Genomic DNA, 18853 nt, shown 5'->3' with positions numbered 1-18853 from the left:
TTGTTTCTATTTCTTTGGTATCGTAAATTGTGTTGCTATTAATATAAGATAACAGATTCCCTTCTCATATGTAAAATTCATTTACATTGCATTTATTCCCAGGAGCGGGATAGCTGGGAGTGTGGGAAAGATGTCCATGAGCCTAAGGACCTGTGTAATGAAAGCTAAAGAATTAAAACACAAAAAGACTATAATTCACTGTGTGCTACCTTGCAACTTGAATCTACCAAACAGCTCTACTTCTATAGAGTAAGCCCGTTTGGAATGTTGTAATGACTGGTGAATAGGCAATGTGTTTACTTTAATGAGGTGTTCTGGAAATGCAGAAATCCCCTAACATCAGCAATAAACACAAACACTGTACTGTGAGATTGGACTCCCCATGGCAGTGAACAGGGTAGCATGACACACATGAGCACCAACTTCTTACTTGACTGCTGGCAGCTCTGATTGGCATGGAAGATGAAGGAAGGTTGAAGAGCTGAACATCTAAATCCATCAGATGGGTGGAAAATTGTCAGTCTAAGTTTAAGGAAAAGTATGAAGGAAGGAAATTGCAAAAGAAGGCCTGGGGAGAGAAAAGAGGTGAGAGTTATCCATTCTATTAGTAACTGGCTCCCTCAAACACATAGAGCAGCCCATATTCAAGCAAAGTGCAGATGAGCAAGGAAGTCCAGCATTAACGCCAAGTCATAGCATGACACAGTACGTAAAGCAGGGCAGAAATGTATAGTGCACAGTCAAATCCTGTTTAACTACCTGTGAGAAGAGAGCAGTGTTCCCCACAGTTGTAGGGACAATGCTATGGGCACTTGAACTAAGATAACTCCAACAGTATTAGGTAAAGTATTTGTTCAGACCACTTTGTACACTCAACAGATTCTTGGTCAAAATGCTGTTATGCAGGCCATGGCTATTTACATTTAAAGTGTTGAACCATGGAAAACGCTTAAGGCACTCAAGTTAAGAATTTATGAAATTTACACAATTTTTAAGAAGCCGTGAAAGTGAACACATTAATTTTCAGAATCAAGATGCAAGAAAAGTAACACTAAATAAAATATTGGCTAAATATTCGTGAATATAAACCTATATAGTTAAAGGAAGTAAATTAAGCATCCCACTGATGATTAGAATAAGTTGACTAAGGAAATAACTGAGAAAGAAGGATTTCTTAATGATAAAATACCAATTCACTTATAAAAAACAAATCAACACAGAACTTTTTCAACAAATAAATGCCTTTGACGTGAAAATCTCAACTTGATAAAAACCCCAACGCCGCTCTCTCTTCCGGGAAGACGACAAGATGGCGGAGGTGGAACAGAAGAAGAAGCGCACATTCCGCAAGTTCAGGTACCGTGGCGTGGACCTGGACCAGCTGCTCCACATGTCCTACGAGCAGCTCATGCAGCTGTACAGCGCGCGCCAGCGGCGGCGGCTGAGCCGGGGTCTGCGCAGGAAGCAGCACTCGCTGCTCAAGCGGCTGTGCAAGGCCAAGAAGGAAGCACCGCCCATGGAGAAGCCCGAGGTGGTGAAGACGCACCTGCGGGACATGATCGTGCTGCCCGAGATGGTGGGCAGCATGGTGGGCGTGTACAATGGCAAGACCTTCAACCAGGTGGAGATTAAGCCCGAGATGATCGCCACTACCTGGGCGAGTACTCCATCACCTACAAGCCCGTGAAGCACGGCGCCACGCACTCCTCGCGCTTCATCCCCCTCAAGTAGCCGAATAAAGGGGCGCGCTGCCCCCCCAAAAAATAAATAAATAAATAAAAAATAAATAAAACCCAGAAAAGAGCAAAAAGACACGTAGGGTTATGACGAGGCAGGGGTGATCCCTGAAATAGGGATGCCAGAGCAGAAGCAAAGAGTTGTCTCTTTTCACAGAGCAGATGCAAACTAGAAAACTAGTTTAGATACCACCATAACAAAGTAGAAACAATATGTAAGGAATGTGTCACTGGGCCCGGCGGGGTGGCGCAAGTGGTTAATGTCCTTCCCTTGCACAGCCGGGATCCCATATGGGCGCCGGTTCTTATCCTGGCAGCCCCGCTTCCTATCCAGCTCCCTGCCTGTGTCCCGGGAAAGCAGTCGAGGATGGCCCAAAGCTTTGGGACTCTGTACCCGCGTGGGAGACCCAGAAGAGGCTCCTGGCTTCGGATCGGCATAGTATCGGCCATTGCGTTCACTTGGGGAATGAATTATCAGATGGAAGATCTTCCTCTCTGTCTCTCCTCTCTGTATATCCACCTTTCCAATAAAAATAAAATAAATCTTAAAAAAATGTGTCATCGGTAGGGGAAAGAAGATGGCCGACGTAGGAGGAAGGCTGTGAGGGAGCGTCCAGAGAAAGAGGGATAGAAAGTTATAGAAGCAGCAAAGAGGAACAGCAGGGAATCGCAGGGAGAGGTCAGTGAGGCTCCCTAGGACAGTGTGGAGCCAAAAAGATCCACACAACTCGGAAGAACAGCGAGAACGGAGCAGGGCAAAGTCAGAGAAACCGACATCCCACTCCAGACCTGCTGAGTCACTTTTGAAAACGGCCTGACGGGAGACGCGGACAGCCCGGAGGCGGGGAGATCGGGCGGATCGTCGCTGGCGGGAGGCGGAGGCAGACTGCAGCGGCCGGATGTTTGGTGAGCGGGGGGGTTGACGTGGCAGCCTCCGCATTCCTTGACCCCTACTGAGGTTCCAGCCTCTGAGAACGCGGGGCAGACAGACTGAAACTGTTGGGTTTGTGCCTTGGGAACTACGCACAGTGGTGTTGGTGGCTGAGGGGGCCCCAGGAAGGCGCCTCGGATGTTCCTACACTGAGGGGGCCAGTGCGTCTCAGTGCGCAGAGGCTGCTGGCGAGGATCTGGAGTCCTCCACATCCTGCCTGGTGGAAGCGCGAGAACATCAGGAAGACCCTGGTCGCTGCGCCGAGCGGACTAGGCGGCCCCGCCTGCAGCAGCCGCCTCCACAGCGCAGGTGTCAGGTGTCAGGTGTCAGGAGAGCTTTGAGATTTGGGAAGTGTAGCGCTGTGTGTCCCCGACACGCAGGTACCACTCCCATAGGGTGAACTGCTCACCCCTCGCCTCCCACCCTGCAGTTCTGAGCGTGGGCGACCCACCAGGAGAGCTCTGAAAACTCCTGCACCACACTGACACGGTGTGAACCTGCCATGAAATTATAACAGGGCGCCTGGGCCACTCCTCCGCTAAGGGCCGGTGTGAGAGAGCCACACAGGAGCACGGGCTCTGAACACCCACACACCACGAGTGGTGGATTCACTGCACAAGAGCCACACCTGGAAAGTGCCTCACCCACAGTCCCATGTGTGGGAGACGCACCAGGTGGGCTCTGAAAAACCTTGCAGTCCCTGACACGGAGAACGCAGGGAGAAAGCACATAAAACCTTCTAAGTCCTGTGGATTCCCGTGCAGGGGGCACACCCAGAGAGCGCCTCCATCCCTCCACGCCCTGGGGTGTCACCCCTGTAGAAGAGGTGCCCAGAGTGTTCCTGGAATCCACTGGGCCCCCAAGGTGGTGCTCTACAGCCCCGGGCCCTGAGAACGCACCAACGGTGCCTTGAAAATTACCACGCTCGGCAACACCACGCCTGCAGGCTCCAATCTCTACAGGAAAGCACCTGACAGCCCCTCAACACACGGGTTCATTTGCCCCACCAGAATTCACCAACGCAATGGGAAAAACCACTAGAAAGAGCTGTGCTCCAGATGAAAGAGCCAGCACACCACCAAACATGGGCCAAAAGCCATTATCAATATCGGCGATGCGAGATGAAGACATGGAAGTGTTACCAGCAAAGGAATTGATGAACATAATGCTAAAATTTCTCAGAGACATGGACACAAAGCTGGAAGACTACCAGAACCGCATAATCACCGAAATACAACAAATCAAAACCAAACTGGATGCCCAAGAGAATAAAATTGAAAGCCTCATCAACAGAATAAATGCGGCAGAGGAAAGGATCTCTGAAACAGAAGACACACAAAATGAAAGTGCCCAGCGAATTAAACAGCTGGAGACAAACCTCAGCAAAACTAATAAAATGATGCAAGAGATGAAGGATTACCTTAGAAAACTGAATATTCGGATCATCGGCCTCCCTGAGGGAGTAGAAAGAGAATCTGGGATGCAAGCAGTGCTTGATGAAATTATACAGGAAAACTTCCAAAACACTTGGAACACGAATCCACCCCACATACAGGATGGACAGAGAACTCCCAACAGACATGATCCAAAGAGATCTTCACCCAGACACACGGTGCTCAGGTTCTACTCCAATGAAGACAAAGAAGGAATCCTGAGACAAGTACGAAGTAGAGAAAAGATCACATACAGGGGAAAACCCATCAGAATCACTGCTGACTTCTCCGAAGAGACCCTACAAGCAAGGAGAGAATGGACAAAGATCTTCCAAGTCCTGAAACAAAACAACTGTCAACCAAAAATAATCTACCCAGCAAAGATCTCGTTTGTATATGAGAACGAAATCAGATACTTCAATAGCAAAGAAAAACTAGAAGAATATGTCTACACAAAACCAGCTCTGCAAAGTCTCCTTAGAAATGCACTAGTCCCGGACAAAAAGGAGGCAAATCACAAACAAAGCTGGCAAATAAGAAGTTCTCCAAACTAAAAGCTGCACAAACAAGACAACTACATAGGCAACAACACACACACAACACAATCACATGGCAGGGCAAAATTGCAAACTCTCAATTTTAACTCTCAACACAAATGGTCTAAATTCACCAATCAAAAGACAGAGATTAATAGAATGGATCATCAAACAAGACCCAACCATCTGTTGCCTACAAGAAACGCATCTAACCAGAAAGGATGCAAAGAAACTGAAAGTGAAGGGATGGAAAAAGATATTTCACGCCAATAGACGAGAAAAAAAAGCTGGGGTAGCTATCCTAATTTCAGACGAAATAGATTTCATTCTAACTAACATCAAAAGAGACAGGGAAGGCCATTTTATACTGGTGAAAGGAATGATCCATCAAGAAGCAATCACCATCATTAATGTTTATGCACCGAATCTTAATGCACCTAGTTACGTAAAGCAATTACTTACAGACTTAAAGGAAGACATAGACACCCGCACAATTCTTGTAGGCGATCTCAACACACCTCTAACAACAATGGACCGGTCTACGAAACAAAAACTCAACAAAGAAACAACAGAGCTCACACAAACAATAGAACAACTAGACTTAGTAGACATATATAGAACTTTTTATCCTAAGGCCACAGACTATACATTCTTCTCAGCGGTGCATGGCACCTTCTCCAGAATCGATCACATGATAGGACATAAAGCGAATCTAAACAACTTCCAAAACATTAGTATCATACCATGTACCCTCTCAGACCACCATGGGATGAAACTGGAAATCAACAACTCAAAACTCCCCAGGAAGTATAGGCACTCTTGGAAATTGAACAATATGCTATTAAACGAACAATGGGTCAGAGAAGAAATTAAAGATGAGATCAAAAAATTCATGGAAACCAATGAAAACTCTGATACAACATTCCAAAACTTGTGGGACACCGCCAAAGCAGTGCTAAGAGGTAGATTCATTGCAATCGGAGCGCATGTCAAGGCCCAAGAAAGACGCCAAATACAGGAACTAACCACACACCTCCAGGATCTGGAAAAACAGCAGCAGAAGAGTCCCACGCACAATAGGAAACAAGAAATCATCAAAACAAGGGAGGAGATAAACCAAATAGAAATCAAAAAAACTATACATAAAATCAACAAATCAAAAAGTTGGTTTTTTGAGAAAATAAACAAAATAGACATTCCACTGGCCCGATTGACCAAAAAACAACAAGAGAAAGTGAGAATCAATAGCATTAAAGATGAAAAAGGCAACATAACAACAGACACTGCAATCATTAAGAAAATAATTAGAAATTACTACAAAGAACTGTACTCCCACAAATTTGAGGACCACCAAGAAATAGAAAAGTTCTTGGACTCCCACCACTTACCAAAACTCAGTCCGGAGGCAACTGCAGAATTAAATAAACCCATAACCAAGGTAGAGATTGAAACAGTCATCAAGGTTCTCCCAACGAAAAAAAGCCCAGGCCCAGACGGCTTCACTACAGAATTCTACAAAACATTCCGAACAGAACTAACCCCAATCCTCTACAAGCTCTTCAAAACAATAGAGGAGGAAGCAACCCTCCCAAACTCATTCTATGAAGCCAACATCACCTTAATCCCAAAACCGGACAGAGAACCATCAGAGAAGGAAAACTACAGACCTATCTCTCTGATGAACATTGATGCTAAAATTCTCAACAAAATCCTAGCCAATAGAATTCAAAAAATCATCAGACAGATCATTCATCCGGATCAAGTAGGATTCATCCCTGGAATGCAGGGATGGTTCAACATTCGGAAATCCATAAATGTTATAAACCATATCCAAAAACTGCAAAACAAGAACCACATAATAGTTTCAATAGATGCAGAAAAAGCTTTCGACAAAATCCAACACCTCTTCATGCTAAAAACTCTAGCCAAAGTAGGCATAGATGGGAAAATCCACAACATAATTAAAGCAATTTATGAAAAACCCAACGCCAGTATCATACTGAATGGAGAAAAGCTAGAACCCTTCCCACTGAGATCTGGAACAAGACAAGGGTGCCCGCTATCACCACTGCTATTCAGCATAGTCCTAGAGGTACTTGCAGAGGCCATAAGACAAGAAAAAGAAATCAAAGGCATACGTATAGGAAACGAAGAAGTCAAGCTTTCACTATATGCAGATGACATAATCCTATACATAGAAAAACCAGGAGACTCAATACAGAAACTGCTAGAACTTATACGAGAGTTTGGCAGAGTGGCAGGTACAAAATTAACGAACGAAAATCAACAGCCATAGTGTATGCAAATAACACCAAGATGGAAGAAGATCTAACCAACAGGATACCATTCAAAATAGCAGAGAGAAGTATGAAGTATTTGGGAATAAATCTAACCAAAAGCGTAGGAGACCTATTCGAAGAAAACTACAAACTATTTAAAAAGGAAATTGAACAAGACCTCAAAAGATGGAATAACATCCCGTGCTCCTGGATAGGCAAAATCAATATCATTAAAATGTCTATACTACCACAAGCAATATACATTTTCAACGCAATTCCAATCAAATTGCCCAAAACATTCTTCACGGAACTGGATACAATGATTCAACAGTTCATCTGGAAACACAAAAAACCACGAATAGCTAGAACCATCCTGAAAAATAAGAGGTTAGCAGGGGGAATCACAATCCCGGACCTCTGGACATACTATAGAGCAGTGGTTATCAAAACAGCCTGGTACTGGCACAAAGACAGAAAGGAAGATCAATGGAATAGAATAGAAGCACCAAAAGGGAACCCACACAAATACAGCCAATTAATCTTTGACAAAAAGACCAATGATAGCTCAAGCAAGTGGGAAGGCCTCTTTAGTAAATGTTGTTGGGACAACTGGCTGATAGCCTGTAGAAACAAAAGGATAGACCCACATCTATTACCATACACTAAGATCCAATCTACATGGATAAAAGACCTAAACCTACATCCAGAAACCTTCAAACTCTTGCAAGAAAATGTAGGAAATACGCTGCAAGACCTAGGAGTAGGTACCGACTTTCTAAGAAGGACACCAAAAGCAATAGCAGTTGAGAACAGAATAAACAAATGGGACCTCATCAAACTAAGAAGCTTCTGTACAGCAAGGGAAACAATCAACAAAGTAAAAAAGCAACCCACAGAGTGGGAGAAGATCTTTGCACACGATATAGGCGATAGGGGGCTAATTTCCAGGATATACAAGAACTTCAAAACAACCAAAAAACCAAAACAAACAAGCCACTCAAGAAATGGGCACGGGAAATGGGCAAACATTTCACAAAGGAACAAGTCCAAATGGCAAACAAACATATGAAAAAATGTTCCAGCTCCCTAGCAATAAGGGAAATCTAAATTAAAACATCGATGAGGTACCACCTAACACCAGCAAGATTGGCCCACATAAACAAGAACACCAACGACGCTTGCTGGCGAGGATGCGGGGAAAAGGGAACCCTACTCCACTGCTGGTGGAGCTGCAAATTGGTACAGCCTTTATGGAAATCAGTCTGGAGAACACTCAAACAACTCGGAATCTGCATGCCATATGACCCAGCAATAGCACTCCTAGGAATATATCCAAAACACCTGTTTTACGACAAACCAACATGCATCCCTATGTTCATTGCAGCACAATCAGTAATTGCAAAAACATGGAAGCAACCGAAATGCCCATCAATAGAAGATTGGATAAGAAAGCTTTGGTTCATCTACTCCATGGAATACTACTCAGCTATTAAAAAAAACAAAATGCAGTTCTTTGTGGCTAAATGGGCACAACTGGAAACTATAATGCTAAGGGAAATGAGCGAATCCCAAAAGATTAGATACCACATGTTTGCCTTGATTTAACCTGTAATTTATTGTTTGGTTGTTTGTTATTTTTTGAACGTGTCATTGATGCTGTCTCAACCCAGATGTTTCGAAGAATGGAACTTGCATTATTTTTAACATATTGTTTACCCAATACTATGTCAATTAATTCCATAATGTTGTATATTGATATTGAGGCCTTGTTGGGGCTTTTAACCGACCGGATCTTTACTCTGTTAGACCTATCTTCAGACCATAGAAGGTCTCCCCAAGAGGCCACTGAACTTATCTGGACAATAAGACGCTGAACTTTATGCTAGGCATGTGTTTGCAAGCAATGAATCTCAACTGAACTTGAACTATGGTTATGCAACAAGGTGGAGGAATCCACCATGGGGGGAGGGATATGGGGAGGGGTGGGGGGAATCCCCAGCGCCTATAAAACTGTACTACATAATACAGTGTAAGCAACAATAAAAAAAAATAAATAAATAAAGTAAACCCCCCCCCAAAAAAAATGTGTCATCTACAACATTAGTGTTTTAACAAAATATTGTTTACCAAACTTGCTTTCCTAAATACAGAAGCTAGATAGACAGACTTCCAAGGGAAGTGGAAAGTGCTTAGTAAGTCTTCTAAAGACTAAGAGAAGTACATGAGTTTCTTATAGATTTGTAGAAGAATTCCACAGAAGACAAAATCTGTTCTAATGGTATCCAAACTGTTTTACAATAGGGGGCAAAAGAAACACTTGTAAATTATTTGAATGAAAGTTATGTTTTAGGGTCATATATGAAGGCAGTCACACACAAAGTTGACTTGCAGATTGATTTCTTTGATTCCATTCAAGGAACTCAAAGGTGGTTCATCACTTCCTTAAGACAGCTAGGGAGTAGTCTACCAGCATCATGGAAAGAGCCAGGAGAAACAGCATGTCAGGACTTATTAAGACTATGATGTTTGGAGACAGCCCGAACATGTCCCCTAACTCACCATCCCTGGACTGCAAGAGAAGGAATGCCTTGTGCTCTTCAAACTCCCCCATCGGGTCCCTGATCATGTGCAGAAGCTTGGGGCCCTCAGAAGTCTGTGCTTTGACTGCTGTGGTCTTTCCCTGTCTCCAAATCACCAAGTGAGCACAACCCCAGCCCTCGGCCTCCAAAACTAATCCTGAAGAGGGCCTGTTAGCAAGCCATCAAAAATCAAAACCTCAAAAAAGGCAGTGGAACTTGAATGGTTTTGACATCAGGCGCCACCTGGGCAAGAAGCAATTTAGTAATGGTTATTTGCAAGAGAGAATCAAAGGATGTTTATCCTGGACCTGAATGCATTGTTTAAAATCCAGTTGGAGAAAGCTGGTGTGGACCATCAGCTCAAGAGGGAAGTAGAGATCCAGTCACATTACGGCAGGTAATATTCTCTGACTCTAACACTATTTCTGTGGTGCCACTTGTGTGGCATCCTAGAGTATGAGCTGCTTGGGATTGTCGGTGGAGAGCTCTAGAGGCTTTCCAAGATTGATAAGCAGAGAACTGCTCTCTATATCACCAGCTGGCAAATGCCCTGTCATACAGAAATTGCAAATAGAGTTATTCATGTAGATACTAAACCTGCTTCTGGAGAGCTGACTTTGGGTGGTCTATGCATGTGTCATCCTCCTGGAGGACCACCCTGTGTGAGATGCTGGACTACCTGCCCCCGAGATTACTGAAGGCCCCAGGAGTGAGGAATAAGCAGACCTCTGGAGCCTGGGAGTCCTGTGCTACCGGTTTTTAATTGCAAAGTCTCTGAGGCCAACAGATACCATGAGACCTACAGACGAGCATCACAGTTTGAATTCACATTCCCTAACCTTGGAACCAAAGGAGCAAGAGACCTCATTTCCAGACTGTTGAAGCCCAGCCCCATTCACAGGCCCATCTTATCACAAGTGCTTGAGCACCCCAGGGTCTCAGGCAGGTCAACCCAAGCCCTCCAGCTGTCCAAAGAGCCTTCTAGCAATAATCGACCACACAGCACAGGGATGATTAAGCCAGGGCTGCTATACAGCCTGTATGCCAGGAAGATGCTACAGGTCTTTCTCCTCCTGAACACCATTGGAAACACCTGTGATTGGACCTGTGGTGCCACAACCTCTCAATTAGGAAGCTCTGTTTCAGAAGACATGACATTCAGGGGTCAAAGTCATCTCGGGGCTGTGTGATGGCTACTGATTTCTTGACCCGGACCTAAGTCTTGAGCATCATCACCAGAGCCTGTGCTGTACAAGGTGTTCCTGTGGGAGACAAATTCGATGTCTTCTAATAAAGCCAGATGACCACTTACCCTGACTTAATATGCTTTGTAGCTACTCAGTGCATGATGGCCCAGTTGCTTAATCCTTGCTGGGATCCCATATGGATGCCAGTTCCTGTCCCGGCTGCTCCACTTTCCTTCCAGCTCCCTGTGTGTGGTCTGGGAAAGCAGTTCAGGACAGCCCAATGATTTGGGACATTGTACCTGCACAGCAGACCTGGAGGAGTCTCCAGATTGCTTTGGAACAGCTCCAGCTTTTGTGGCCATTTGTGCAGTGAACCAGCAGATAAAATGTCTTTTTTTTTTTCTCTCTCTTCTTTGTAAAGCTGCCTTTCCAATGAAAATAAATAAATCTTTAAAAAAGAAAAATGACTGGTTAACAACATATGCTCTTAAATACTCTTCAGTACATAGAGGCAAACCTATTTCCTGTAACTAGTCACTGCTTGATGTAGTCACTAAAAAATCAGAGGAGAATCTTACATTCTTCATGAGGTTACTTTCACAAATTTATATTTACTTAATCTGCATGCATTTCAAAGTATGTTTCTTGCCTATCTTAACTTTAACTCGGGAAATAGTGGTTAAGAGTGACAACCTGGGAACCAGTTCGTTATACCCAGTGCTGCTTCCGAGTTTAGCTTTCCAATTGTTTTGTTTAACCTAAGACTCTTCATAAAAAGACCCACTGGAAAGTTGTCAATGGCATCCTTGTAGAACTTGCTTTACTCTTTCTGTACCCTCTACAATATTAAGATGGATTTCTCTCAGTGTCATTGAATATCTTGAGATGAAATGCTTTCAGTTTAGCATAGGCCTAAATCCAACAATTGAGCCCCTCAATAAAAGAGCAAAGGGCTCACAGGTACAGAGTGGAAGACTATGTGATATGGCGGCATATTGTGGTGAATCTGCCACTTGCAAGGCAGCTCAAGAGACACAGCAGGTTCTAGAAGGCATCAGCGGTTTCCTCCTAGGCAACAGCATGGCTCTGCCAGCACTTGGACTTTAGAATTCCAATCTTAAAAGCCATAAGATAAAAAAAAAAGCTGTTGTTCATGTGTTCTTATTCTGCTACACTCTATGAATGTAGTGAGGCAGAACTTAGAGGTTTTTAAGCTCTCATCCTTCATTCAGACTGAGCTCCATACAAGACAAAATTTTATTGCATTTAATTAACCTAGTGTCCAGAATCAAAAAGAGAGTTGCGGGAGCCCAAAGTTTCCTTGTAGTTTTATTAAAGTAGCACAGTAAGAGACAGCAGTGGCCATGAAAGTGCTTCTTTCAACAAAAAAAAATTCTAAGAAGATTCTAAAGGGAATATTGTTTATGCAAATGAACTTAAGTTTTATTTATTTTTGCCTTATTATTATTACTATTGCTAATAGATTTGATCTCTACATTGACTTGCACAAGGCACACTCATCATTAGAGAACTTTGAGTATGATCCTTTCAGGCATCATACCTTCATTTACAAAAGCCGTGTTAAATGGGAAATTACAGCTTTTAGCAGTACACATTATATTGATCATACCTGGATTAGGAGGAGAATATAGACCTGGATTCTATAACCTAGCTATAGATTCTCAGGTAGTTTAGTAAAAAATTTCTAGAGAATTGCATCAGCTCCAATAATTATTACTTTGGTTAACAATATCACCATGTTTTAGGCTCCTATAGCAGTAGCTCAGACAAGTTTAGATAGCTTTCGTTTGTGGGTTTGAATTCGTTCTCTGACACTTTCTTGGCTGTATGGCTATAAGATGGTGATTTTGTTCTGTCTTACCTTCAGTTTCTGCTCTGTAATTTAAGGGAAAAATAACCCAAGTTTCATGGTAATTTTTTAGTCAGTAAATAATATAACACATGTGGAAAGACAAATTAAATGACCAGATGACAATAAATGTGCCTGTTATTGATTACCTTATTCCTTATCATAAATGTAATTGTCTTGCATGGGGACTGAATGAAACAATAGGTATCACAAATATTTAATGCTTGTAAACATTTACTGTGTTGGAAAATTTTAAAATTCAAATTGAGAGGGAGGGAGGGAGACAACAAAGAGAGAGAGAGAAAGAGCTAGAGAGAGAATATACTATACACTGGCTCATATTTGGAATCACTGAAACAGCCAGGGCTGTGCCAGGCTGGAGCCCAAAGCTAGCAACTTAATCAGGAACTCAAGCTGAACCCATTGCTTGCTACCTTCCAGGTGCACCTTAGCACAAAACTGGATCAGAAGTCGAGGAGAGGCCAAGATGCTGATGACATTTCCCCCCTGTGACTCTAGCATCCTATGTATGTGCTGGTTTATGTCCCCACTGCTCTGCTTCAAATGTAATTTTTGCTAGTGGCTTGGCAAAAAAACCACAACAACAACAACAACAACAAACAAGATAATTTCCCAAGTGCTTAGGAAGCTGTCACACTCTCTATGGGTGTATTTGCTTGTGATCTTGCATTTTGTCCTTTGGAGAAGTCTGTTCCCTGTGTTTATGCTGCCTTTGAGTTGCACATTGGAGTAGCAGTGACTACCCAGAACTCAAAGAAGGTTGAGCCAGCACAGTTTATATCTAACACATTCAGACTGAGAGTATGGAGATACAAAATGTTGAATTGAACTTCTCTGGATAGATTGAACTATAGTGTTGTAACTATGACAATGTGCTGGAGGAAGGCATTAGGAATCTTTTGTACCTAAAATAGGGCCCGGCATGGTGGCCTAGCAGTTAAAGTTCTCATCTTGAACACACCAGGATGCCATACGGGTACCGGTTCTAATCCCGGCAGCCCTGCTTCCCATCCAGCTCCTTGCTTGTGGCCTGGGAAAGCAGTTGAGAATAGCCCAGTGCCTTGGGACCCTGCATCCATGTGGGAGACATGGAGGAGGCTCCTGGCTCCTGGCTTTAGATTGGTACAGCACTGGCCATTGTGGTCACTTGAAGACTGAATCATTGTTTAGAAGATCTTCCTCTCTGTATATCTGAGTTTGCAATAAAAATAAAAATCTTAAGAAAAAGAATTCCTAAAACAACATAATTTCTAAGAATAGACTAAAAGTGAAGGAGTAAAGCAAGCTGACACTTGCCATCATCTTGTCAACAAGAGACACATAACACACAGAAGACAGAGGGCGTGGTTCAAAACTGACTTTTTCCAGGTCTATCATCTACTAATCATTGTTGGTAGTCTCTAAGGGGGGGCAATTAAACAGGTGGCGATCAGAAATCTATGTGGGATGCCATGCTAGCTATTGTACTGATCTGAGTAACATGGGTTTGGTACAGAGTCAATTAGAGAGAGGAATTGGAGCAGATACATATGTGCTTGGGATGAACTTAACAGCACAGATGCGCAATCAAATGGCACACTGCATGTGAAATTGCTTATATCAGGCAGGTGCAATTACTGAGTCCCTCCGTATTGCCCTACAGTCTCTCCACACATTCAGACCTGGTCAATCCACTGTTCCACTTCCTATCAATCTCTTTATGTGTACATTTTCATGGCAACACTTGCCAAACTGGGGTCATGTCCTTGACATACTATTGGGAGCTGGGAAACTGAATAAGATAGAAGCATCCATTTTAGGAACTTAGTAGACTGTGAATGGATTATAAGGCTGATAGTCTCTGTGCATCTAAATGGACATTTTTGAGCAATGAAGAGTAATTGATAGCTCTTCCAGAATAATAATCCAGGAGAAACCATCCACTGTCCATGGCAGCAGAGTTAAAGGCCAAGGCTTCCTTGTGCTGTGCATTTGCTAGAAATAACAAAAAAAATGTCAAAATTATGATAACAATATTGATAAAATTATAACATAAATACTACATGTTGGAGGTTGCTATATTTCTTATACAAGGCTAAAGCAGTTTCAGACTGACACTTGATGACAAATCTGTCTCAATTAGCCCACATTCCCTGATGAGATTCAGACTCTGAGAAGCCATGTGAATCTCCCAAGATGGATAAGCCAGCCAATGATTGCCCTGCGACTCCAATACAAGACATCTAACCCAATAAACATGACTGCTATTGTGTAGCGAGTGTCTTCACAGACTGTCAGGGTCCAATCTAGAATCCTAAATTATTTCACAAAATCTAGGGCACAAAGTTAGGATCAGTTTCTACAACACTAAGAAAGGAGCAGGTAAAAATGCGTATCAGTGGAGATCATGCTTCTCTGTTTGTCCACAGCTTTCTAGTGCTGGATGTGGCTTTTGTTTGCTGTAAGTATCACGAGTGTGGGTGAATATGCTTGGGAGGCATAAGGTCAACTCAGCCCGGTTCACAGTGATGAGTGATACCTGGGTAGCCACTGGATGCATCGGAATATGAAAAGTACCATCATAGTTACAGAACAGACAGAGAAAAATGATTCTAGTTAAATATTGTCATCTGCATACAATTCAGCCTAAGCAGGAAGTTAAGAATTCTGTCACACCTTGAGCCTGCATAAATGAAAGACTATTTTACATATCGCCATGGAACAGGATGGAATACCTCTTTGTTACATTCTGCCTTCATCAGAGGAGACTCCTAGCAACCAGATCAGCATTCAACTAATCATCACAAAGCAAAAGGTGCTGTTATCAAGAGCAAACACTTTAACCAAAACTGATGCAGAATGTAAAACAAAGAAGGTGGAGCAGAGTGAAGCTGCACCTGCAGAGAAACTGTGGCACTTGTGGGAAGGAATGAAGAGTCAGAGATGTCAATAGCACACACACTATGTGACATGACAGGGATGGTAGGGAGGAGGGCAGGAAGGCAGGTAGAAAGCAGAGACCAAGTTAAAGTTGTGGTCTTGAGACCCAAGGCTTAATTGTGAAAACATTCCTTTCTGACTACCCTCTCCAGTCCCACGTAGAATCCGTACCAATCTCTATCCTGCTTCCTGGTGCCCAGACTGCAAAATGCCCTCCTCTCTGTGAGCAAAAGCCACTCAGTGCCAATTCATAGAAAATCTAATTTCTCCTCCTTATTGATTTCACTGAGCCAGGGGTTAAATCAGAGAGGAGATGGTGATGTCAAAGGCATTCTAATATTATGTGTGGCCTCTGGTACACTTAGCTGACTTACCACGGACCTTTCTGAGACACCATCATGTGTCTATCTAAACCAGCACAATGTAGGCTGTATCCAAGCACCACCCAAGGCAATGTTGCCTGCTATAAGGCCTAGTAGAAATGGAGCTCTTCTAACATATGCAGCACTTATTGGCTCTGCATTCCCAGTAGGACAAATAGTGATGCAAGGAAATGGACAGGAAGCATGGGGTCCACGTTTATACAGGAATGGGCCAGTAGGTACCGTGGTGACATCACTCTGTTGTGACACTTTTCATTGCCACCCCCACACACACACACCAGCCACCTGCCAAGCTCTGTCCGCTGCGCAGCAGCCCTAGGGAAAGCCAGCTAATGGGAACAGACTGTATTGTGTGCCTTGAATGTTATTTTTTCTCGACACAAGGAAGGCCGACAACATTTTTTCTGAAACAGAAAACAAGATCTTGAAGGCAATATGTAGGTATTTCTATGCCACTAAAATGACTGGATGTCTAAGCAGGTGGAAGTTACATTATTTGAGCTCCAATAGTCCTCTGCCTGAAAGCTATATGTTACACAATAGCCAGGAAGGAGAGAAGCAGAGGGCTGCCAGCTTAGAGTGGACAAAGAGACTACCTTTCCTGCTGATAATGATAACAGCTACTACAATAGGTAGTGAAGTTAAATTTCTGCAGCGGCATGGAACTGAGGCCTATATACAAAGAGATCCTTCCACAAATGTGGTCTAATATAACTCCCTCAGGGCTTACAAAGATGGGTGGAAATGTCTCTAGAACAAGCTAGTACAACTGAATAACCTGTCAACCCAGGATATATAATGGGTACCGAGGAGAGGCGGAGGGGAAATAATAGGGTCATTTTATTTCTAATATCTTCAGTCTTTTAGAGAATAAAATATTCCGAGTAGAAGATAATTGATTTTCTCCTTGCTTTATCTTCCTCTCTCTTCATTGAATGCTAAAGACAAGAGATGATGGGAAATAGAACTCTAAATGAATTTCACAATGAGGTGGGACCTACCTGCCAGAAAGAGATCGGATTTTCCATACCAGCAGGTGTCCACAGTTTTGTAAACTGTAATGCTCAGGTCGTGTGAGCTCTTTGGGAACTTGAGAAATGTAAATCCAAGGGACTGTCTGCTTCAGCCTCATGCTTTCTGAAAACAGAATGTTTGCAAGAAAAACTTAGATTATTGGGTTGAAATGTACCTCCACAACCTAGGTTCCCTGGAAACACAGACAGTAAAGGACTCCAGTATCTCCAGTGACCCCATCTGAATTGATGTTGGCGGTGTTGGTTCATGACAAGAGCAACAAAGGAAAGGGTATTTGTCTCTTTAATGTGGTTTCCAGGGAGAGGCATGTTGAGGAAATATGCATAGCTCTTCAAGAAAACCATACCCATAATGCATTTCACCCTGACTGTCTGCTGATGTCCTGTACCAAAAACAAGATTAGGGCAGGTTGGTCACAGCCTCAAAATTCACATGAATAGTAATATCATCACTACTCTTTAGTGGCACCCAACATGAAGGAACAAGACCGAGACGAGCAAAAACCGGAAATGAAAGCACAAGTAAGCCTCACGTCTAATGATGAACATGCCATCCAGCTTGAGCTGTTATCTGCACTCCAAAAAGGAGGTGGACACAGACTTTTGGTGTGCTATAATCTGGAATACAAGGCCATGTGGTGTAATTGAATGAGTTTCTCATGCACCGTTTGGTAAAAATATTTGAGAAAAATCCAGAAACAAAAGAAACATGTTAGAACGTATCTGCATTGCTAATTGCTTTTTCCAAACATTGCGAAGCAATGTGTTGGAAGAACATGGGTCTCAGTCACCATCCTAAAGATTATGAGCAGAAATAAAATGAATATACTGCAATGCTTAAAGTTTATTTTCAGATTACTTCAGAATGAAAAGGGTGCCATTAAAAGTCAGTGTGAACTGCTGGGCTCAAAACTCCAACCACGGAGGAAATTGCAGCTTCCAGGTGTAGAAGCATGTGTCAGAGCTGGGCCTCCTCGGTGGCTTAGATGGAACAGTGGACAGCATATCCAGATGCACATGGAGGATATGGAAGTACACTGGAGCCTGCAGAGGACAGTTGGTACCATTACCAAGGATGGATGACAGAACAAATTGATCAACTACCCCTGCCAAGAGCTGGCAGTGAATACCAGGGCAAATGGAAACTCTACGGTAGATTCTGGAGATGTCATTGTGATTGGAGGGCAAAATTGGCAGTAATACAGAACTGTTGAACTATCAAAACAACTTGACTTTCGGAGCATCCTCCACATTAGAGACCCTGGAATGATTGGGAGGCTGTGTGTGTCTTCTCCCGTTATCTCTCCCTTCCCCCAGACAAAGGAAAGAAAAAAACAGAATGTCAAAACAATGATGTCACCCACTTTCCTCTAGCCCTTGACCCTTTGCATCCTCATCAAATATGTGAAAGCTATTAAAAATAAAATGTATACAATGGAGAAAAAACTCACTGAATAAAATATTTGAAGTCGGCTATTCAAACAAATCACTTTGAAACAAATGAAGAAAACATGAGGGGCCAGTATTGTAACAAAGTGGGTTAATCAGCTCCAAAGCTCGCATCTCCTATGTGCTCAGGCCTAAGTCCCTGCTGCTCAACTTCTGGCCTAACTTCCTGATAATGAGCCTAAGAAGGCAGTACAAAATGCTTCAAGCACTTAGACCCTGATGGACAAGTCAGTTATATGGGCTACTAGCTTTCATTCAGTAAAGCCTATGCAGATGAGGTCATTTGGGGAGTGATACAACTGACAATTTTCTCTCTCTCTCTCTTTTTTTCTAGCATTAGTACTTAAGCTTTAAAAAACCATGTATTGTGGGTCTGACACAGTAGTATAGTGGTTAAAGTCCTCACCTTGCACACCCGGGATCCCTTATGGGCCCTGGTTCTAGTTCTGGTGGCCCTGCTTCCCATCCAGCTCCCTGCTTGTGGCCTGGGAAAACA

At 43.1% G+C, this 18853-nt stretch overlaps 2 pseudogenes; both read left to right on the top strand.

The window, feature by feature from the left end:
- The first annotated feature begins 1309 nt into the window (after positions 1–1309).
- Positions 1310–1731, top strand: LOC121148598 (annotated as a pseudogene).
- A 7727-nt stretch (positions 1732–9458) lies between these two features.
- Positions 9459–10684, top strand: LOC121148603 (annotated as a pseudogene).
- Positions 10685–18853: the final 8169 nt, after the last annotated feature.

This window comes from Ochotona curzoniae, unplaced genomic scaffold (assembly GCF_017591425.1).
Source record: "Ochotona curzoniae isolate NIBS_2020 unplaced genomic scaffold, NIBS_Ocur_1.0 contig_1640, whole genome shotgun sequence".
NCBI classification, from domain to species: Eukaryota; Metazoa; Chordata; class Mammalia; order Lagomorpha; family Ochotonidae; genus Ochotona; species Ochotona curzoniae.
Note: the sequence above shows the minus strand (reverse complement) of the source record. Positions and strands in the feature narration are given on the sequence as shown.